Genomic DNA, 25,022 nt, shown 5'->3' on the forward strand with positions numbered 1-25,022 from the left:
ATATTTACAGATAAACACAAGCTTAGAGAATTTGCAAAAACCAAACCAAAGCTACAAGAAATACTAAAGGAAATTGTTTGGTCAGAAAACCAATAATATCAGATACCAGCACAACACAAGGTCACAGAACAGAACATCCTGATAACAACTCAAATAGGGAAATCATAAAAACAAATTAATTAAAACAAAAAAAAGCTCAAAATAGGGAATCATTGAAGTCAATACGTAAAAGATCACAATAATCAAAAAGAGGGACTAAATACAGGTGGCATAGAACTGCCATATGGAGAGGGATACAAGGCGATATAGGACAATACAAGTTAGGTTTTTACTCAGAAAAATAGGGGTAAATATTAAGGTAACCACAAAGAGGTATAACAACTCTGTAACTCAAAATAAAAACCAAGAAAAACGTAAAGACTCAGCAAACATAAAGTGAAGTACTATGAAAATAAGGAACACACAATTTACGAAGAAAAACGTCTCAGCACAAAAAAGTAAGTGGAAAATTGAAATTGTCAACAACACACATAAAAAGGCATCAAAATGACAACACTAAACACATACTCATCTATAATTACGCTGAATGTAAATGGACTAAATGCACCAATAAAGAGACAGAGAGTCTCAGACTGGATAAAGAAACATGATCCGTCTATATGCTGCCTACAAGAGACACACCTTAGACTTAGAGACACAAACAAACTAAAACTCAAAGGATGAAAAATAATATATCAAGCAAACAATAAGCAAAAAAGAAGAGGAGTAGCAATATTAATTTATGACAAAATAGACTTTAAACCTAAATCCACCACCACAAAGGATAAAGAAGGACACTACATAATGATAAAAGGGATAACTGACCAGGAAGATATAACCATATTAAATATTTACGCACCCAATGACAGGGCTGCAAGATACATAAATCAAATTTTAACAGAACTGAAAAGTGAGATAGACACCTCCATAATTATAGTAGGAGACTTCAACACACCACTTTCGGAGAAGGACAGGACATCCAGTAAGAAGCTCAATAGAGACATGGAAGACCTACTTACAACAATCAACCAACTTGACCTCATTGACTTATACAGAACTCTCCACCCAACTGCTGCAAAGTATACTTTTTTTTCTAGCACACATGGAACATTCTCTAGACTAGACCACATATTAGGTCATAAAACAAACCTCTGCAGAATCCAAAACATCGAAATATTACAAAGCATCTTCTCAGACCACAAGGCCATAAAAGTGGAAATCAGTAACGGAAAAATTAGGGAAAAGAAATTAAATACTTGGAAACTGAACAATACCCTGCTGAAAAAAGACTGGGTTATAGAAGACATTAAGGAGGGAATAAAGAAATTCATAGAATGCAACGAGAATGAAAATACTTCCTATCAAAACCTCTCGGACACAGCAAAAGCAGTGCTCAGAGGCCAATTTATATCAATAAATGCACACATACAAAAAGAAGAAAGAGCCAAAATCAGAGAACTGTCCCTACAACTTGAACAAACAGAAAGTGAGCAACAAAAGAATCCATCAGGCACCAGAAGAAAACAAATAATAAAAATTAGAGCTGAACTAAATGAATTAGAGAACAGAAAAACAATTGAAAGAATTAACAAAGCCAAAAGCTGGTTCCTCAAAAAAAATTAAGAAAATTGATAAACCATTGGCTAGACTGACTAAAGAAATACAGGAAAGGAAACAAATAACCCGAATAAAAAACAAGATGGGCCACATCACAACAGACCCAACTGAAATTAAAAGAATCATATCTGATTATTATGAAAAACTGTACTCTAACAAATTTGCAAACCTAGAAGAAATGGATGAATTCCTGGAAAAACACTACCTACCTAAACTAACACAATAAGAAGTAGAACAACTAAATAGACCCATAACAAAAAAAGAGATTGAAACGGAAATCCAAAAACTCCCAACAAAAAAAAGCCCTGGCTAGGATGGCTTTACTGCAGAGTTCTACCAAATTTTCAGAGAAGAGTTAACACCACTACTACTAAAGGTATTTCAAAGCATAGAAAATGAAGGAATACTACCTAACTCATTCTATGAAGCCACCATCTCCCTGATACCAAAACCAGGTAAAGACATTACAAAAAAAGAAAATTACAGACCTATATCCCTCATGAACATAGATGCAAAAATCCTCAACAAAATTCTAGCCAATAGAATTCAACAACATACAAAAAAAATAATTCACCAAGACCAAGTGGGATTTATACCAGGTATGCAAGGCTGGTTTAATATTAGAAAAACCATTCATGTAATCCACCATATAAATAAAACAAAAGATAAAAACCACATGATCTCATCAATTGATGCAGAAAAGGCATTTGACAAAGTCCAACACCCATTTATGATAAAAACTCTCACCAAAATAGGAATTGAAGGAAAATTCCTCAACATAATAAAGGGCATCTATACAAAGCCAACAGCCAACATCACTCTAAATGGAGAGAGCCTGAAAGCATTTCCCTTGAGAACGGGAAGCAGACAAGGATGCCCTTTATCACCGCTCTTATTCAACATTGTGCTGGAGGTCCTAGCCAGAGCAATTAGGGTAGATAAAGAAATAAAAGGCATCTGGATTGGCAAGGAGGAAGTAAAATTATCTCTATTTGCAGATGACATAATCTTATACACAGAAAACCCTAAGGAATCCTCCAGAAAACTACTGAAACTAATAGAAGAGTTTGGCAGAGTCTCAGGTTATAAGATAAACATATAAAAAATCACTTGGATTCCTCTACATCAACAAAAAGAACATCGAAGAGGAAATCACCAAATCAATACCATTCACAGTAGCCCCCAAGAAGATAAAATACTTAGGAATAAATCTTACCAAAGATGTAAAAGACCTATATACAGAAAACTACAAAGTACTACTACAAGAAACTAAAAAGGACCTACTTAAGTTGAAAAACATACCTTGCTCATGGTTAAGAAGACTTAACATAGTAAAAATGTCTATTCTCCCAAAAGCCATCTATACATACAACGCACTTCCGATCCAAATTCCAATGTCATTTTTAAATGTGATGGAAAAACAAATCACTGACTTCACATGGAAGAGAAAGGAGCCTCGGATAAGTAAAGCATTACTGAAAAAGAAGAAGAAAGTGGGAGGCCTCACTCTACCTGATTTTAGAACATATTATACAGCCACAGTAGTCAAAACAGCCTGGTATTGGTACAACAACAGACACATAGACCAATGGAACAGAATTGAGAACCCAGATATAAATCCACCCACATATGAGCAGCTGATATTTGACAAAGGCCCAGTGTCAGTTAATTGGGGAAAAGATAGTCTTTTTAACAAATGGTGCTGGCATAACTGGATATCCATTTGTAAAAAAATGAAACAGGACCCATACCTCACACCATGCACAAAAACTAACTCCAAGTGGATCAAAGACCTAAACATAAAGACTAAAACGATAAAGATCATGGAAGAAAAAATAGGGACAACCCTAGGAGCCCTAATACAAGGCATAAACAGAATACAAAACATTACCAAAAATGACGAAGAGAAACCAGATAACTGGGGGCTCCTAAAAATCAAACACCTATGCTCATCTAAAGACTTCACCAAAAGAGTAAAAAGACCACCTACAGATTGGGAAGGAATTTTCAGCTATGACATCTCCGACCAGTACCTGATCTCTAAAATCTATATGATTCTGTCAAAACTCAACCACAAAAAGACAAACAACCCAATCAAGAAGTGGGCAAAGGATATGAACAAGCACTTCACTAAAGAAGATATTCAGGCAGCTAACAGATACATGAGAAAATGCTCTCGATCATTAGCCATTAGAGAAATGCAAATTAAAACTACAATGACATTCCATCTCACTCCAACAAGGCTGGCATTAATCCAAAAAACACAAAATAATAAATGTTGGAGAGGCTGCGGAGAGATTGGAACTCTTATACACTGCTGGTGGGAATCTCAAATGGTACAACCACTTTGGAATTCTATCTGGTGTTATCTTAAACAGTTAGAAATAGAACTACCATACAACCCAGAAATCCCACTCCTCGGAATATACCCTAGAGAAATAAGAGCCTTCACACAAACAGATACATGCACACCCATGTTCCTGGCAGCTCTGTTTATAATAGCAAAAAGCTGGAAGCAACCAAGGTGTCCATTCAACAGATGAATGGTTAAATAAATTGTGGTATATTCACACAATGGAATACTACACATCGATAAAGAACAGTGATGAATGGGTGAAACATTTCATAACATGGAGGAACCTGGAAGGCATTACGCTGAGCGAAATTAGTCAGAGGCAAAAGGACAAATATAGTATAAGACCACTACTATAAGACCTTGAGAAATAGTAGAAACTGAGAAGAACACATACTTTTGTGGTTACGAAGGGCGGAGGGAGGGAGGGTGGGAGAGGGTTTTTTACTGATTAGTTAGCAGATAAGAACTACTTTAGGTGAAGGAAAGGACAACACTCAATACGTGGAACGTCAGCTCAACTGGACTGGACCAAAAGCAAAGAAGTTTCTGGGATAAACTGAATGCTTCAAAGGTCAGCGGAGCAAGGGCGGGGGTTTGGGGACTATGGCTTAAGGCGACTTCTAAGTCAATTGGCAAAATAATTCTATTATGAAAACATTCTGCATCCCACTTTGAAATGTGGCGTTTGGGGTCTTAAATGCTTATAAGCGGCCATCTAAGATGCATCAATTGGTCTCAGCCCAAATGGATCAAAGGAGAATGAAGAACACCAAGGTCACACGATAACTATGAGCCCAAGAGACAGAAAGGGCCACATGAAGCAGAGACTTACATCATCCTGAGACCAGAAGAACTAGTTGGTGCCCGGCCACAATCAATGACTGCCCTGACAGGGAACACAACAGAGAACCCCTGAGGGAGCAGGAGATCAGTGGGATGCAGATCCCAAATTCTCACAAAAAGACCATACTTAATGGTCTGACTGAGACTAGAGGAATCCCGGCGGTCATGGCCCCCAAACCTTCTGTTGGCCCAGGACAGGAACCATTCCTGGAGACAACTCATCAGACATGGAAGGGACTGGACAGTGGGTAGGAGAGAGATGCTGATTAAGAGTGAGCTACTTGTATTAGGTGGACACTTGAGACTGTGTTGGCATCTCCTGTCTGGAGGGGGGATAGGAGGGTAGAGAGGGTTGGAAGCTGGCAAAATTGTCACGAAAGGAGAGACTGGAAGGGATGACTCATTAGGGGGAGAGCAAGTGGGAGTATGGAGTAAGGTGTATATAAACTTATATGTGACAGACTGACTTGATTTGTAAACGTTCACTTGAAGCTCAATAAAAATTTAAAAAAAAAGCTCTCAAAACAGGAAAATAGGGATATTATTAGGTAAAAAATGAAAACATTAAATCAATAAAGAGGGACTAAAAAATGCAATTATAGGTCTTTCATATGGACAGGAAGTGAAGATAATATACAGAGATACAAGTTTGGTTTAAATTTAGAAAAATAGGGGTGAAGGATAATGTATACACAACAGAGACTAACAATCCTACACATCAAAATAATATACAAGAAAAACATAAAAACTTAGCAAAAACAAAATCGACAACAATGAAAAAGGAGAAATGGCGATTTATAAAGAAAAACTATCAGCACAAAAAAAATTAAGTGGAAAAAAGAAACTGTCAACAAAACACAAAAAAAGACATCAAAATGACAGCACTAAACTCATACATATCCATAATTGCGCTAAATGTAAATGGGCTAAACACACCAATAAAGAGACAGAGAGTGGCAGAAGGGATTAAAAAAAAAAAAAAAAACACACTCTATATGCTGCCTATAAGAGACACACACCTTAGACTTAAAGACACAAACTAAAAGTTGAAGGATGGAAAAAAATATATACCAAGCAAACAATCTAAAAAGAGCAGGAGTAGCAATACTAATTTCTGACAAAATAGAATTTCAAGTTAAATCCACCACAAAGGATAAGGAAGGACACTATATAATGATTAAAGGGACAATATACCAGGATTTTTTTTTTTTATACCAAGAGGATATTACCACATTAAATATTTATGCACCCAATGACAGGGCTTCTAGATACATAAAACAAACTCTAACAGCATTGAAAAGTGAAATAGACAGTTCCACAATAATAGTAAGACACTCTGAAACACCACTTATGGTGAAGGACAGAACATCCAGAAAGGTGCTCAAAAAAGACACGGAAGACCTAAATGCCACAATCAAACAACTTGACCTCATAGACATATACAGAACACTCCACCCAACAGCAGCCAAGGATACTTTCTTTTCCAACATACCTGGAACATTCTCCAGAATAGGCCACGTATTAGGCAATAAAAGAAGCCTTAACAGAATCCAAAGCATCGAAATATTACAAAGCATCTTTCCTGACCATAAAGCAATAAAAGTAGAAATCAATAACAGAAAAAGGAAGGAAAAAAAATCAAACACACGGAAGCTGAACAACACCTTGCTCAAAAACTACTGGCTTATAGAAGAAATTATAGATGGAATAAAGAAATTCACAAAATCAGATGAGAATGAAAACACATTCTACCAGAATCTTTGGGACACAGCAAAAGCAGTGTTGAGAGGTCAATTTTTAGCAATAAATGCAAACATCCAAAAAGAAGGGTCAAAGTTAAAAAGTTAAAGCTACAACTTGAACAAATAGAAAGAGAGAAGCAAAAGAAGCACTCAGGCACCAGAAGAAATAATAAAAATTAGAGCAGAATTAAATGAAATAGAGAATAGAAAAACAATTGAGAGAGTTAACGGGACCAAGAGCTTGTTCTTTGAAAAGAGCAACAAAATTGATAAACCACTGGCCAAAATGATAGAAGAAAAACAAGAAAGGAAGCAAACAACCCAAATAAGAAATGAGATGGGTGATATCACAACAGACCCAACTGAAATTAAAAGAATCATAACAGAATACTATGAAAAACTGTACCCTAACAAATTTGAAAGCCTAGAGGAAATGGGCAAATTTCTAGACACACACTACCTACCTAAACTAACACAAACAGAGGTAGAACAACTAAATAAACCAATAACAAAAGAAGAGACTGAAAAAGTAATTAAAAACTCCCAAGAAAAAAAGCCATGGCCCTGATGGTTTCACTGGAGAATTCTACCAAACTTTCAGAGAAGAGTTAACACTACTACTACTAAAGGTATTTCAAAGCATAGAAAAGGATGGAATACTCCCAAACTCATTCTATGAAGGGAACATAACCTAATGCCAAAACCACATAAAAGCACAATAAAAAAGAAAATTACAAACCAATATCCCTCACAAACATAGATGCAAAAATCCTCAACAAACTTCTAGCCAATAGAATTCAACAACATATCAAAAAAATAATTCACCATGACCAAGTGGGATTCATACCAGGTATGCAGGGATGATTCAACACTAGAGAAAAAATCAATGCAATCTATCACATAAATGAAACAAAAGACGAGAACCACATGATCTTATCAATTGACACAGAAAGCCATTTGACAAAGTTCAACACACATTCATGATAAAAACTCTCAGCAAAATAGGAATAGAAGGGAAATTCCTCAACATAATAAAAGGCATTTATACAAAGCCAACAGCCAACACCATCCTAAATGGAGAGTCTGAAAGCACTCCTCTTGAGAACAGGAACCAGACAAGGACGCCCTTTATTACCGCTCTTATTCAATATTGTGCTGGAGTTCCTAGCCAGAGCAATTAGGCTAGAAAAAGAAATAAAGGGCATTCAGATTAGTAAGGAAGAAGTAGAAGTATCTCTTTTGCAGATGATATGATCTTATACACAGAAAACCCTAAAGAATCCACAAGAAAACTACTGGAACTAAGAGAAAATTTCAGGAAAGTATCAGGATACAAGATAAACATACAAAAATTGGTTGGATTCCTATACACCAACAAAGAGAACTTCGAAGAGGAAATCACCAAATCAATACCATTTAAAATAGCCCCAAGAAGATAAAATACTTAGGAATAAATCTAACCAGAGATGTAAAAGACTTGTACAAAGAAAACTACAAGACACTATTGGGAGAAACCAAAACAGATCTATATAAGTGGAAAAATATACCTTGTTCATGGATAAGAAGACTCAACATTGTGAAAATGTCTATTCTACCCAAAATGATCTACAGATACAATGCAATCTCGATCCAAATTCCAATGGCATTTTTTTATTGAGATGGAGAAATAAACCACCAACTTCATATGGAAAGGGAAGAGGTCCTTGATAAGTAAAGCATTACTGAAGAACAAAGTGGGAGGCCTCACACTACCTGATTTTAGAACCTATTACACTGCCACGGTAGTCAAAACAGCATGGCACTGCTACAACAACACATACATAGACCAATGGAGCAGAATTGAGAATCCAGACATAAATTCATTCACCTATGAGCAGCTGATATTTGACAAAAGCCCAAAGTCCATTAATTGCAGAATAGATAGTCTGTTTAACAAATGTTGCTGGCATAACTGGATATCCATCTGCAAAAAAATGGAATGAGATCCATACCTCACACCATGTGCAAAACTTACTCAAAATGGATCAAAGACCTAAATTTAAAATGATAAAGATTGTGCAAGAAAAAATAGGGACACCACTAGAAGCCCTAATATGTGGCATAAACAGAATACAAAACATTACTAACAATGCACAAACACCAGAAGAGAAACTAGACCACTGGGAGCTACTAAAAATGAAACCCTTATGCTCATCAAAAGACTTCATCAAAAAGAGTAAAAACACAACCTACAGGCTGGGAAAAAATTTTGGGCTACAACAAATCCGATCAGCGTCTAATCTCTATAAATCTACAAGATACTGCAAAACCTCAACAGCAAAAAGACAAATAAGCCAATTAAAAAATGGGCAAAGGATATGAACAGGCACTGCACCAAAGAAGACATTCAGGCGGCTAATAGATACATGAGGAAATGATCACAATCTTTAGCCATTAGAGAAATACACATCAAAACTGCAATGAGATATCATCTCGCCCCAACAAGGCTAGCATTAATCAAAAAACACAAGATAATAAATGTTGGAGAGGTTTTAGAGATTGGAATGCTATATACTGCTGGTGGGAATACAAAACAGCACAACCACTTTGGAAATTGATTTGATGCTTCCTTAAAAAGTTATTGTAATCAGTTTCTAGTTTTTTTATACTTTAGCTTTAAATTCACTTTAAATGCATTTTTGGAAAAATATAAAAAGGAAAAGCATCACATATTGAATTTTCTGGTGTTTTTGCCAATAACTATGTGTATAACCCCAACAACCCAATGCCGTCGAGTATAAGTATATATATACACACACACACATATGTATGTATATATACACACACATATAATTGTATATCAACATTTAATGACAAATACATACTTGTCATTACATGTTAATAAGCAATGACACTTGAATGATACCTTTATTTATAATGGCTTTCCATATGTGCATTAATGAAAATGGAGCCATGAAATTTATAACTTCTTTAGTGCAATTTTTTCAACACAGATCTTTTTGACACCAGCTACATTGTCTTGTGGATTCCCTGGTGGATGGGAGTTGCACTGCATTGACAGGGTTCATCTTATTGGGCTTAACAGAAGATTCTACCCTTCTGGTCATCCTCTTCATGGTCATCCTATGCATCTATCTGGTGACCATATGTGGCAATCTCAGCACAATCATCCTTATCAGAATCTCTTCTCAGCTCCATCATCCTATGTATTTTTTCCTGAGCCACTTGGCTTAGGCTGACATAGGCTATTCATCTTCTATCACACCCTATATGCTTGTAAACCTCCTGGTGGAGAGAAATACAATTTCCTATCTTGGATGTACCATTCAACTTGGTTCAGCCATTTTCTTTGGGACAGTTGAGTGCTTTCTCCTGGCTGCCATGGCCTGTGATCACTTTGTAGCAATCTGTAACCCACTGCTTTATTCAACTAAAATGTCCATACAAGTCTGTGATGATCAGTTATTCTCTGTGGCTTATGTAGGTGGTTTTCTCAATGCTTGTTGTTTCACTATTTGATTTGATTCTTTATTCTTCTGTGGACCAAATCGGGTCAATCATTTTTTCTGGACTTTGCTTCTTTAGTTGAACTTTCGTGTTCTGCTTTCAGTATCCCTGCAGTGGTTCCCTCATTTTCTGCTGGCTCCATTATTGTGGTCACAGTGTCTGTCATGGCCATCTCCTATGTCTACATCCTCATCACCATTCTGAAGATGTGCTCCACTGACTTCTCCACCTGCCCCTCCCACCTCACTGCAGTCATTCTGTTCTATGGGACCATTACATTCATTTATGTGATGCCCAAATCCAGCTACTGTACTGAACAGAACATGGTGGTGTCTGTGCTGTACATGCTGGTGATCCCCCTCATCTATAGTCTCAGGAATAATGAGATTAAGGGTGCTCTCAAGATTGGTAGAAAAGTTATTTTCTTAATAAATTCTTTTATTTTGTAGTGTTTGATGTAATAATATATCATAAGTACAAGAAAATTGAGTTTCTGTGGTAAAAATACATCTGCATATCACTAGCCAGTGTGGGGTTTTGTAGTAAATGTGGGGGTGAATTTTCAGGTATCAAATAGTAAATCAGAGACAACAGTGAGTTACCTTTAATGAAATTAAATTTAATTTATAATTGAGAAATACAAATTGGTTCACATGAAAAAATTCTTCAACTGCTGAAAATCCTTTTTAAGTTTTATTCATATATTATTTTTCAAAAACAGTTCTATGTCATAAGTTAAGGTTATTGTACTTCCAAACTTTTAAGGCTGTGTTTATTTTCAGTAGCAAGTTTACCCTGAGATGAGTTTGATAACCCCAGTTATGCCTTGATTGAGTACATTCTGAGAGGAATTAGCAAAATGAAATCAGAGAGTAGAATTGCTGGAGACGTTCTGCTTGTAGAAAGGTTATGTGCTGCAGTGGGCTTTGTGGAATCATAAAATTTTTACCTGTGTGTATACAACTCTGGCCTTTGTTGGGAATTCTGGGCATCCCCATAGAAGAGTATGGGACCTCGTTGACTAACCTGTAAATTCCCCTGCAGGAATAATCTCTTATAATCATAAGAGATAACTTCCTCTGCAGGAATAAGCAGTTTACCTGAACTCTTTAGTTATTGAATGGCCAAACTCTTGGAGTGATTTGTTTATTTCAGACCACATCCTGCTCAGGAAGCTCAAGGGGACTGGACTGCTCTCCTGGTTAATTAACCTCTATATGCTGATAACCATCACATTTATTTCTGTTTCCTTGTCTCCTCTTTAGTGTTTTAGACCAAAATATTTTTTGTCTATTAAACTTCATGCACAAATTGCCAAAAACTAAAGTAATCATCTCCCTTCACTCCCAACCTGCTACCTCTAATGTTTTGTATCCCAGTAAAGGGCTCCCTCATTCAATCCAATGAAGTATTTATTGTTTTTAATCCTTATTTTACAGAGGATGTAATTGAGGCACAGAAATATTAGGGCCCAATAGAGAGATCATTTTATACCTCCTACCTCACTGGGAGGCAACTGGGAAGTGTCCTACTTTTACTGGGAAAGTGTCAACTGGGCGGGGTGGGGGACTGGGTTTCCACCTCTACCTGTCTTTAACAAGGTAGTGTGAGTCAGTGCTCCACTTTTGCAAGTATAGTGTTGGGGAGTCCCAAACAGGAAGCTGAATATATTCACCTGACCCTTGCTCTACACCCAACGGGGCAACCACTGCTAAAAAATTGATGATGGTTGTACAACATGGGGAGCATAATCTATGTCACTGAATTGTGCACTTAAAAATGATTGAAATGGCAAATATTTTGTTATATGTATTTTACCACAATAAAAATTAAAAGAAAAGAAGATCAAATAGCATCCAGAGTCTCATAATATAATATCCAAAATGTCCACGACACAATAAAAAATCACCCATCATACCAAGAACCAGAAAAACCAAAGCTTAAATGAGAAAGGACAATGAACAGATGCCAACACCAACCCCACGATGAATCAGATGTTGAAATTTTCTGACAAGGACCTTAAAATAGCCATAAAAATGTTTCAACAATTAATCATGAATTTTCTTGGAATAAATGAAAAACAAAAAACCCAAGCAGAAAATCTTAGCAAAGAAATTTCGTTGTTTGTCACTGTCACATCAATTCCAACTCACAGAGGCCCCATGTGTGCACAGTAGAACTCCTCTGTAAGGTTTTCAAGAGTGTGACCTTTCAGAAGCAGAGTTCCAGGACTTTGGATACCAGGCAAAGAATCTAAAACCTGATGAACCAAGATCTCAGGGAAAAATTGTAAAAGGCAAGCCGTTATTCAGGAAGCTATATTTTCTCTTGGGACATTTGCAAATTCTTAACAAGAAGGCGAGAACATGGGCAGTGGGTTGAAGCTATGAGGCAGAGAACCAAACAATGCTATTGACAATCTTACAGAATTGAAGAGAAAAACACTGGCATTTTGGGATGGCCAGTCAGGACTGAAGGGATCCTGATACCAGATAAAAGGGAGCAGCAGAAAAATGAGCCTGACACTTAGAATCTTTCTTCTTCCACGCATATGCTAGATTCTTAAACACTGCTAAACAAGAGGATAACATGCTAAACAGAAATACACTAAAAACAGAGCACAAATTTTGACAGGCTTACAGTACTAAGGAGGCAATTGGTAATCAAAACTCACTATGGATGAGAATTCTTAATAAACACATCAGGCTTTTAGTTGGGACTTCAGGAGAATTACATCAAAAGAGACAGGTGAATTAGAGATATACTGAGACAATACAAACACTGCAATGCAGAGTCAAGTTAGACCAGTCACTGATTGTATTAATGTGACATGTCCCAAATCCAGCTATTTGCCTCTCTTAAAAACAAGTAACAATATCCAGAGCCTTTGCCCTTGTTTCATATAAATTGTCTGGCATTTAATAAAAAGTACCAGGCATTCCAAGTATAGTATACAGAAATGTAACATGGTTCCTATGATCTAGACCTACTGGTATTATGCCTTGGATAATTCCTTCCCCTTGAGTGTGGGCCAAGCTTGTGATTTACTTCTAGACAATAGAATATGGTAAAGGTGATGGGATGTCACTCTCATGATTACGTACATTAGCCTCTATCTTTGTAGACTAGAGAGATTGAGAATCCCCTAATGGCCTTGAAGAAGAAAACTGACATACTATGAACGTGGAAAGGGAAAATAAAAACAGAGAATTAATTGCCAATAGACCTAATCTAAAATAAATTCCAAAGACAGCATTTTAAGCAGACAAAAAGTGGTTCCACATGGCAACTTGAAAATTCAGGAAAGATTAACAACAAAAGAAAGGTTAAAGACATTATTAAATATACCTGGATGCTGACAGCACAACACAATAAAAATATGTGCTATATGATCTAAAATACATATGGAATTCAAGTGCATGATAAAGCATAAAAGGCAGAGAAGGCTAATGGATTTGTAATTTTAAAAATGGTACACATCTACCCATGTAGTCACTATTTCCCGTGCTTTTCATTTTCTTATGTGAATATATATTTATACCTGGTATCATTTCCTTTCCACCTCAAAGGCATCCTTTAACATTTCTTTTAATGTGAGTCTGCTGATGATGAATGTTTTCAGCTTTTGTATGTCTAGTCTTTATTGTGCATGTACTTTTGAAATATATTTTTACTGGGTATAGGATGCGTAAGCACTTTATGCTTGACGTCAGAATCGACTCGAAGGCAGTGGGTTTTATTAACCTAAACACTGGAGGTTCAAACCCATCCAGGAGCTTCATAGAAGGCAGATCTGGTAAAGTGTGTCCATAAAGATTACAGCTGAGAAAACCACAGAGGGCAGTTCTACTCTGTAACATATGGGGTCACCATAAATTGGGGGTGACTAGCCGGCAGCTAACAACAACATAGATTCTAGGTTAACAATTAAGTTCTGTCTTTCATTTCTTTAGAGATGCTCCTCAGTCTTCTCACTTGCAGTGTTTCTGATAAGAAATCTGCTATCGTTCTTCGTTCCTCTGTACATAATGTGTCCTTTTTTCCTGTGAATGCTTTTATTTATTTTTATAGAGGTTTAAGGAATTTCTAAACAAATTTATTGAGATTTTATTAACCCCGTGAGGGTTTTTGGGGGGAGGAGAGTAGAGATGAGGCAACACTCATATAACAAATATTAATCACTTATAGTGAATAATTCAGTGGAATTCAGTACATACACAATTTTGTGCAATCATCATTTCTATCTTGTTCGAAAACATTTTAATCACCCCTAAATAAAAATTACATACCCGTTAAGTAGTAACTTACCATTCTTTGCTCTTCCTAGCCCCTGGCAAGTACCAATCTACTTTCTCTATATATAGGTTTAAGTATTCCTATATATTTCATATAAATGTTATGAGTCAGAACCTAACAACAATAAAATAACTTGCAAATAATTTCTCCCATTGTGTAGGTTGCTTTCCACTTTTTTGATAATGTCCTTTGATGCACAAAAGTTTTCAATTTTTATGAAGCCTAATTTATCTATAGGAAACCCTGCTGGCATAGTGGCTAAGTGTTACGGCTGCTAACCAGAAGGTCAGCAGCTCAAATCTACTAGGTGCTCCTTGGAGACTCTATGCGGAAGTTCTACTCTGTCCTGTAGAGTCAATATGAGTCAGAATCAACTCAGCTGCAACGGGTTCTCTACTTTTTCCTTTGTTAACATTTGTGTCATGCATCATATCCAAGAACGTATTGTTAAAGCCACATAAGAGTTTTACAATTTTAGCTCTTATATCTAGGTCATTGATTCATTTTGAATTAATTTTGTATATGGCGTGAAGTACGGGTTCAACTTCATTCTTTTGCATATTTGTTGAAAGGATTATTCTTTCCCTCTTATGGCCTTGTACCCTTGTTGAAAATCATTTGGTAATTTATGTATGGGCTTATTTATGGATTTCTAACTGTATTCTATTAGTCTATATGACTATCCTGGAAACCCTGGCGGCATGGTAGTTAAGAGCTACAGCTGCTAACCAAAAGGTTGGCAGTTTGAATCCTCCAGGCACTCCTTGGAAACCTTTTGGGGCAGCTTTACTCCTGGTGGTATAGTTGTTAAGTGATACAGCTGCTAACCAAAGTTCAAATCTGCCAGGCGCTCCTTGGAAACTCTATGGGGCAGTTCTACTCTGTCCTGTAGGGTTGCTATGAGTCGGAATTGACTCGACGGCACTGGGTTTGGTTTTTTCGTTTTATAGGGTAACTATTTTTTTTTTTTTTTTATGATTGAAGTTGTCAAGGATTTCATTTTACTTGGATCCACAATCAACAGCCATGGAAGCAGCAGTCAAGAGATCAAAAGACACATTGCATTGGGCAAATCTGCTGCAAAGTGTTGAAGCGCAAAGATGTCACCATAAAGACTAACGTGCGCCTGACCCAAGCCATGGTACTTTCAATCACATCGTATGCATGTGAAAACTGGACAATGAATAAGGAAGACCGAAGAAGAGTTGATGCCTTTGAATTGTGGTGTTGGCGAAGAATATTGAATATACCATGGACTGCCAAAAGAACGAACAAATCTGTCTTGGAAGAAGTGGAGCCAGAATGCTCCTTAGAGGCAAGGATGGCGAGACTGCATCTTACATACTTTGGACATGTTGTCAGGAGGGATCAGTCCCTGGAGAAGGACATCATGCCTGGCAGAGTACAGAGTCAGCGGAAAAGAGGAAGACCCTCAATGAGGTGGATTGACACAGTGGCTGCAACAATGAGCTCCAGTATAACAACGATTATAAGGATGGCGTGGGACCGGGCAGTGTTTCGTTCTGTTGTGCATAGGGTCGCTATGAGTTGGAACCGACTCGACAGTGCCTAACAACATGAGTCGGAATCCACTTGATGGCAATGGGTTTGTTTGTTTGTTTGTTTTGGTATATGCCTATCCTTAAGCCAGTAACATGCTTTTTTGATTACTATAAGTGAGAAGGCTGTGGCACATCTTTAAAGTCATGAATGAAAGAAAAAACAAAAGGACATGGAATGAAGGATATCATTGCTGATGTCAGATGGATTCTGGCTGAAAGCAGAGAATACCAGAAAGATGTTTACTTGTGTTTTATTGACTATGCAAAGGCATTCAACTGCCTGGATCATAACAAATTATGGATAACATTGCAAAGAATGGAAATTCCAGAACACTTAATTGTGCTCATGAGGAACCTGATTTAGACCAAGATGCAGTTGTTTAAACAGAACAAGGGGGTACTATGGGTTTAAAGTCAGGAAAGGTGTGTGTCAGGGTTGTATCCTTTCACCATACTTATTCAACCTGTATGCTGCAGAGTGGTTACGACAATGAGCTCAAGCATAACAACTATTGTGAGGATGGCACAGGATCGGGTGGTGTTTTGTTCTGTTGTACAAAGGGTCGAAACGAACTCAGTGGCACTGAACAACAATATGCCAGTAACATGCTCTTTTGATTACTGTAAGTGAGAAGACTGTGGAGAATCTTTAAAGTAACGAAAGAAAGAAAAAACAAAACTGTCAACCTAGAATCTATGTTGTTGTTAGCTGCTGTCCACTCAGCCTCCAAATCAAGCTCATGAAGCAATTGTGTAACACCATAATAACACCAAATTTTTGTTGAGATTTTATGTTCTTCTTTATTTTGATGAGTAGATTTGTTAACCTTCTTTGTGGTTACCTTGAAATTTACCCTTAATATTTTTTTTTTCCTAGGTTTAAATCAGTCTATTATTACTTGGTATTGCCTTGCCTTCCTCTCCCTTAGAAAGTTCTATCCCTATACCATTTATTCCCTCTTTTATTGCTCTGATGTTGTTGTCATTTACAGATTAACCACTCCAGTTTCTTGCTGCAATTGTTTTGGTTTTGGCTAGTCCTTGAGAGTTCATTTCCTACGTTGGTATCTGGCTGGTACAATCTTGCATCCTAGATTCAGGCTGTGGTCTGATGTTGTTTGTTCTCAGACCAAAGGTCTTCTTGTAAGTTTGGTTTGGTTTTTACATATCCCCTTAATTTCTGTTTATCTGAAAATGTCCTTAATTTCACCATCATATTTGAATGAAAGTTTTGCAGCATATATTATTCTTGGTTGGCAATTTTCTTCTTTCAAGGTTTTATATGTGTCATTCCTTTTGCCTTCTTGCCTGCATGGCTTCTGCTGAATAATCGGAGCTCAGTCTTACCATTTTTCCTCTGTATGTGACTTTTCATTTTTCTCGAGCTGCTCTGAGGATTTTTTGTCTTTGGTTTTAGCAAGTGTGATTATGATATGCCTTGGTGTTTTCCTTTTGAAGTCTGTCCTATGTGGGGTTTGTTGAGCTTCTGGGATGGGCAGCTTTTCATCTTTCATGATATTAGAGGAGTTTTCTGTTAGCAATACTTCAGTGATCCTCTCTGTGTTTTCTGTTTTCTCTCCCTATTCTGGAATTCCGATCACTTGCAAATTTTTGTTTTTGATTGTATCCTACATAATTCTCAGGGTTTCTTCATTGTTCTTCATTCTTTTTTCTGATTTTTCCTCAAATAGAGTTGTATCCAAGTGTTTGTCTTCAATTTTGCTGAGTCTGTCTTCCATCGTTTCAAGCCTGCTCCTCAGCCCTTCAACATTGTCCATTTCTAAAATCTTGCTGTTTATCTTTTGGATTTCTAGTTGTTGTTTTTGTATGATTTCTAGTTATGAATTTCTCTTGACATTTTGGTCCTGTATTACTTTCCTGAATTGTTCCTTTTTTTCTCTCTTATTTTCCATCAATTTGTCTGAGTTTTCCATAAATTTGTCTATTTTTTCCTCATTTTCATCTACTTTCTGCTTCAACTCTTGGATAGCTCTGAATATTAGAGATTTAAATTCCCTGTCAGGTAGTTCTAGTGCCTTTTCTTCTACTGGAAAGTCTTCTGGTGTTTTATTTTGGATGCCTACTGGAACCATCCTGACCTATTTTTTTTATATGTTTTGATATTGTCTGCTGTCTTTGGGACATTCAGTAGTTATTTTCTTTGTTTCTTGATTGTAGATTTATTTGTTTTGTCCTGCTTTTTTGTTTTATTTGGTTATGTCTAAGCAAAATTGAAGACAAACACTTGGATACAACTCTATTTGAGGAAAAATCAGAAAAAAAGAATGAAGAAACCCGTATTTATTTATTTATTTTACGTCTAAGCAGACAGGCCGTGCATTCTTTGTTGTTTGCTCACCTGTAGTCACAATAATTTTCACCTCCTTGTCCAATTTTTTTTTTTTTTTTTGTCCAATAGGCACAGCCAGTCATTCAGCTATGGTGTAGCAGGGCAGGTCCAGTGGGTGTTCTGTCTCCTGCTAGGAACTTCGTGAAGCTGCTTTCCTATACTCCCTGTCTGCAGATCTGCAATATGGGTGGGGTGAATCCAAGGGGCACTGAAACTACACTTTCCAGCCGGCTGAGCCACTGCAGCCAGCCAGGGAGCTTGGAGATAGAGCAACGGGGAAAAAGTGAGGGATGGGAAAGTGTGTATCGCTGGTTTCCAGGTGCTCTGTCTCCTGCTGAGAGGTCTGTGAAACTTTTTTCCCTTGCTCCATGTCTGCCAATACTCGACAGGAGTCCAAGACGGCAGATACGTGCTGCATTAGCTGAAGGGACCTCTGCATTATCTCTTCTCACTCTCTGTCCCTGTCGGTTTCTTATTCCATTCGGTGCTTGGCTGAGTTCTCTATCTCTTCATTTGACACTTCAGGTTCCAGGAGTGGTATTTGTCTCATTTTACTTAGTTTTTCGGGTCTCTGCCGTGGAGGGATGATGTAGAGCTCCTGTCTATGGCGCCATGTTGGCTGGAAGTCCAATGACCCCAATTTTTTAATGATTATTGCTTTCCTAGAAATTATGCAGCCAGGCCAGATGTGCTATTTCCATCTATTAGTGGAGATATCCAATTGCTAAACTGCCATCATCCCATGACAGCCTCCAATCCCAAATTACTTTCCACTTCTCCGAATCTCATCTCAGAAGCAGCAACCAGTGCACAACTGATCCCTGCTTCCTCTAGCCCCTTCTCAGGATCCTTCAAAAGCAATCCAAATGTTTCTAAAGACATGTGCTTCTCTCCATTGTTGAGAGGCATGTTATAGTCCTCTGGAGCGCCATCCCTTGCTGCATCAAGTCAATAAACTTCATTTTGTTGGACTATACCTTTGCTCCTGGTGGTCTGGAGCTGGTTAGGCTTTAACATCACAATCAGATTATTATATTTATATTTGAGAGTTTGAACAGAACTGAAAATCAGTGAGATTTAGGGTGTGAAAATAAAAAAGGGTTTCATAGAGTGCAGAAAACCTGGTGGTGTAGTAGTTAAGAGCTAAAGCTGCTAACCAAAAGGTCAGTAGTTGGAATCCACCAGGTGCTCCCTGGAAACTTTATGGGGCAGTTCTACTCTGTCCCATAGGGTCACTATGATGGGTTTATGGGTCATAGGGTGTGAATGAAGAAAATTTATTGGAGTCAAGAAAGTAGAGTAAATTTGAAGTTAGGTTGACAGTGGAGATATGCAAGTGATTTTGAAGTTGTCCTTGTTGATGGCAAAAATAGGGATGAGAGGAAAGTTGGAGTGCAGGTGGTAAGTCATCAATGAATGAGGAGAGGCTGAAAGACCAATGCGAGCATAGAGAAGACATCAAAATTGGAATGTTAGGACTCCCAAAAGAGGAAATGTTTGAGATTGATGAAGAAATAGAATAATTTACAAAAGGTAATAGGACTTTCCCACATCTGACTGTCACCTATCAGTCAATACATCAAGGCACTTTGTTCTATTGGTCATACATTCGAGACCATGCTCTCAATAACTTTAGTTAACTTTTTCACACATTTATATATCATTTAAATCTTATGAGCAACCTATGAAATAGGAATTACTAATCCCATTTCACAGATAATGAAATTGAGTCTCAAAGAGGTAAAACAACTTTCCTGAGCTCATATACCTCAAACTGAACCCAGTTCTCCTGATGCCCAAGGCCACAACTTATATTTTTCAAACTATTTCATTGAAGAGCCATTTTTTCTACCCTGCATGAACCAATATATATTTAAAAGATACTAAAACTAGTATTTTTAAAATACAAAAAAAAAATACAAGTATAAAACTGATTCTTTTTATTAGATTCAACAAACTTAAAACTATACTCTCAAAGTGCTATAAAAGTATAGGAATGCTTACTCTCAGTTTCTGCCCTTACAGCATTAAGGACTGATAATAAACAGTTTGCTAACTAACACCAGTCCATGGACAAAATTTTAAGTAACAGTGGGTTGTGCTTTGTTTCTTTTCCCTCATATTACTCCATGACTTTCTCCCCACTACCTGAAGCTATCAGCTAAGGCAACTATTCTGTTTACAGAGATGAGATTGGTGCCCTGATAGCACTGCATCTGATCTCCATATCTAGCCAATTTTCTATTCCAACAGTTCTTTGTCCAAATCTCTGGATACAGCTTCCTTTAGGATCTTGAGAAAAACACCTACGTGAGCACCTGGACCCTCAACTTGTGCTCCCTTCCCTGGCCAGCCCCTTAGGTGCAAATTAGTCATTCTTTCTTCTGTGTTTCCAAAGCATCTCCTACATGGCTTCATTGTACTACTGACCATACTGTGTGATTAAACTCGATCTCTGGCAGAAATTTGTTTTGTTCTGTCTTTTGGAGAGCGAGGACTACTACATTTAGTTGTTTAATGGGCTAATAAATAAATGATTAAATGAATGCAGGGCCTGCTTTCAACAACTCATTGCTCATAGAGTACTGGCCACTGCCACTGTTAGAAAAGACCAATAATCCAACTTAATGTTGAAGAAGGATTAAGAAGGATGCAGAAATACTGGCAAACAGTTAAAGAGACTTTGAAACCTGCTCCTTCTTATTTTGGTGTTCCCATCTACTTTGCTTCTTGATAACAGCTTAAGTACTTTGAATAGCACTGATGAAGTAAGAGGGCTGAGAAGCTGCAGAAAAATATGTTAATGGTTGTAAGTTGAGGGATATCTTGCCACATGGGGTCAGACAATCCTAGAAGAGGCATGGGGCAAATGAATGTTACAGAAAGTAAAGGTCAGTCCTCAGCATATCTTGAGGATACGCACTGATGGTTAAGAATACACCAAAACAAATTACATTGAGGTACTCACTAGAACTTGTCAAAATAGCTACAAGACCTTTGAATTCCAATGGTAACATACAGAAATATGTAAGAGAAGGTAGGGTCTTTGGGGTGAACTGAGTCAAGTACCAAGTGTACTTGTTTTATTGCCTGCTGCCTCAATGAAGTGTGAGGCACTTAGATGCCTCTGCAGGCCTTCTTAAATTGTTCTTTTGAGGGGTGGGAATAAAAGACTTCCAAAACACTTCAGTAAGGGACAATCCGGTGTATACTAAATTCTGGAAAGAATCATTCTAATTATTTTCTGCAGTAAAATACCCAAGTCAAAAAAATCGCTTTCCCAGACTATTCCCTTCTTCAACTCCAAAGCTCTTTTACAATCTAATTCAAAGGTTATTTAAACTGGAAACCAAACAAAAACCCAGTGCCATCGAGTCGATTCTGACTCACAGTGACCCTACAGGACAGAGTAGAACTGCCCCATAGAGTTTCCAAGGAGCACCTGGCGGATTCGAACTGCCGACCCTTTGGTTAGCAGCCATAGCACTTAACCACTATGCCACTAGGGTTTCCTATTTAAACTGGAAGATACCTCAATATCATTATGAACACCCTAATTAGGCACATAAGTTAATTATAGTGAATGTCAGACACGCTTCCAGGAAGCCAAGGGCTGTCTCCTTCCCTTTCATTATTAAAAAAATAAATAGAAGAAAGAAATTCAAATGATGCGAAGGCATGTAGATGTTCCCTTGGGGACAGCCAACTTGGCCATAATGAGTCACCTGGCTCCACAAGTCATTTTTTTTTTCCACAAACCCATCATCTTTTCTCAAAGGAGCAAGCAAAAAGAGCACTGGAGGATTTGCATTGTTCTATTAGAGCATCCCTTTTTCTTCTACCACACACACAAAGACACCCACCCTCATCCTCATAGCATGTATGTAATTGTGTTACTTGACTAAAGGGAAAATTCAGTGGTTCACATTGTTGAGTACTGAGTCCTCAACTACCTTAAAACTAAACGGACAACATGCACTTTATAAAGTTTTCTTTGGAATTCAGCATCAATAATTCTTTCTCTGAAAGGTAAGTGCAATATTCATGGATTTTGTTGAAACAATTTAAATTTTTATTTGTTCATTGAGAAATGAAAAACAAAAAGAACTACTCTTACCAACTTTAGCTCTTGACCCATGTGGAGACTGTGGCCTCAGCAAGAGATGAATTACAGAAAGGTCATTCTGGGCACACACAGCAGGCTGCACAGGAGTCCCCAAAGAGAGTATAAATGGTTTGGAGCAGCCAAAGTCATTGGTAAGCTTATGTAATTGAAAATATGAAAAGGAAATCAGGAAGAAAGCAGCTGGATATTCAGACTGAATGAGGTTCACAATCCCATGCCCTCTATGCATCATCAAAAGTGACCCATGCACTGAGGAAAAGAATATTTGAGTAGTCAGGGTCCCTGATCCATGCGGGATGGGATACCAAGTTGGAGAGCTCTAGAAGGACCTTAGGAGCCCTGGTGACACAGTGATTAAGAGCTATGGGCTGCTAACCAAAGGGTTGACAGTTTGAATCTACTAGCCACTCCTTGGAAACCCTATGGGGCAGTTCTACTCTGTCTTATAGGGTTACTATGAATTGGAATCGACTTGACAGCCATGGGTTAGATTGGTTTGATTTGGAAGACTCTAGATGGCCAGTGGAGAGGAAGTGAAGGACAGGAGTCGGGTGGCAATCTATTCATCTGAGTGGCACAACTCAGAATTAAGAAGGTACCAGATTATACAGATACTGTACTTCCCGTCTTAATGTGGATTTGTAATGAAAAATCTTCTGACGTATCTTGACAGAAAAATTAAACTTCACATTCAAAAATTAAAAAATTGGAGCTCTAACCTACTTCCTTTTTTACTTACTGAAAATAGTTACTTATCCCTGATGTATGTCAAACACCTCTGGTTGCTTTATAGATATCTTGTCTTTTGAACTCAAAACAAAGTTGCACTTTAGGGACAATTATTTCCATTTTACAACTGTAAAAACTGAGAGTCAAAGAAATTAAGGGTCCCATACTAGTTAACACAGTCGACCTGTGGGAGGCCCAAGATCTGAACCGTCTGAATCCACAGTCTCCGCAGTTCTGCTTCACAAAGTGTACACACTGAAGGCAGGGTTGGCCCCACTAAACTCTGATTGAGTCAGAAGGCAGAAAACACAAATGAGGCTCAGTGCTTGGTCTCAGTCCTCAGACTGCAGTATGTTCAGAGGCTGAGGAGGAGAATTGTGAAGGGTCTGAAAAGTATGCCACAGGGGGAATGGCCAAAGAAACTACAGATACTTAATTTTAGAAAAGAGAAGGTGTGGAGGCACGATAACTGTAGCTGTATTCAAATATTTCAAAGCTTTTTTTTTATCTAGACAAGTAGATGGTTTGTACTGTTGAACTCATGGGGGAGCAACTGATAAGATTAAAATCAGATTTTTAATGACAGCTGAAATGAAAGGCTGTCAGCTGCCTGTTACTAGAGTAATTCAAGCAGATACGTCATGAATATCATCAAGAAAGAGGTAGAACACATTTTATATGAGCTACAAGTTCTCAACTATTGATTTATTATACCTGACTCTTCATTCAGTCAAAAAACTCAGTCCCACCTTCAGAGAAACTAAAGGTTTACTTATTCTAAAGTAAGAACCGTTTATATCTTTAAGAAATTAAGAAATTTTAGAGATATTGGTAATGTTATTTATCGTTTATGGTAAATGTTTAAAACCTTACGAAATGCAATAATATTGTTAGTAGACAACTGTGTTTCTATGAAAATTATAACCAGTAACATTGACTATAAATCTCGTCATGTTAACGTGACTCTTGCAAAGTACAAAAGTTGCAAAGAAGCATATGTAGGGAGATACATTTAGAAAAGAAATGGGAGATAGATTATGAAGGTCCAAGAACACTATGCTAGGGAGTTTGACGTATATTCCATACAGCATTTCAGTTATGAAGATTATTCAGAAAAATGGGAAATATTTTATTGAATAAGTGAAAATATGAATCCCAAAATGGTATGCACAATACGATTAACCCTGTTGCTGTCAAGCTGATTCCGAGTCATAGTCTCTAGGACCAAGTAGTACTGCCCATAGAGTTTCCAAGGAGCGGCTGGTGGATTCAAACTGCTGACCTTTTGTTAGCAGCCAAGCTCTTAGCCACTGTGCCACCAGGGTTCCTCCACAATATGATTATAAATATGTAAATGCTGTTTACATATACACAAAAATTAAAGTAAATAAAAACCGAGCAGTTATTACAGTGAAGGATTTGTAGGTATTTCTTCAGTTTTTAAATCATATGTAAAAACTGAAACAAAAGCATGCAAAGAGGATTTGTAAATCTGTAATTTACCAATTTAAATTTTGTAAAACTTAGTTTAAGGGATTGTTATTTAGCTGAAGTTAATGTAAAGAAAAGATGCAGCATAAAAGAAACTCTGCAGTCATTGAAATAAGCCCAATTTAAAAATTTTTTATTTTGTATTTGACAGAAATGTTTCAAACTTATTTCCACACTTCTCTCATTCTAATAAATATAATATTCTCTTTATTATTTCACTGAATCTTTGGTATGACCTGGAACTAACATTACCAAACCATCAAACCCCCTGCCATCGAATCGATTCTGACCCATAGCAACCCTACAGGACAGAGTAAAACCGCCCCATTGAGCTTCCAAGGAGTGCTTGGTGGAATCAAACTGC

General features: G+C 37.4%; 1 pseudogene; it reads left to right on the plus strand.

Annotated features, from left to right (window-relative positions):
- The first annotated feature begins 7,423 nt into the window (after positions 1-7,423).
- Positions 7,424-10,553, plus strand: LOC100653939 (olfactory receptor 5P76-like; annotated as a pseudogene).
- Positions 10,554-25,022: the final 14,469 nt, after the last annotated feature.

The sequence above is a fragment of the Loxodonta africana genome, chromosome 7 (genome assembly GCF_030014295.1).
Source record: "Loxodonta africana isolate mLoxAfr1 chromosome 7, mLoxAfr1.hap2, whole genome shotgun sequence".
Lineage (NCBI taxonomy): Eukaryota > Metazoa > Chordata > Mammalia > Proboscidea > Elephantidae > Loxodonta > Loxodonta africana.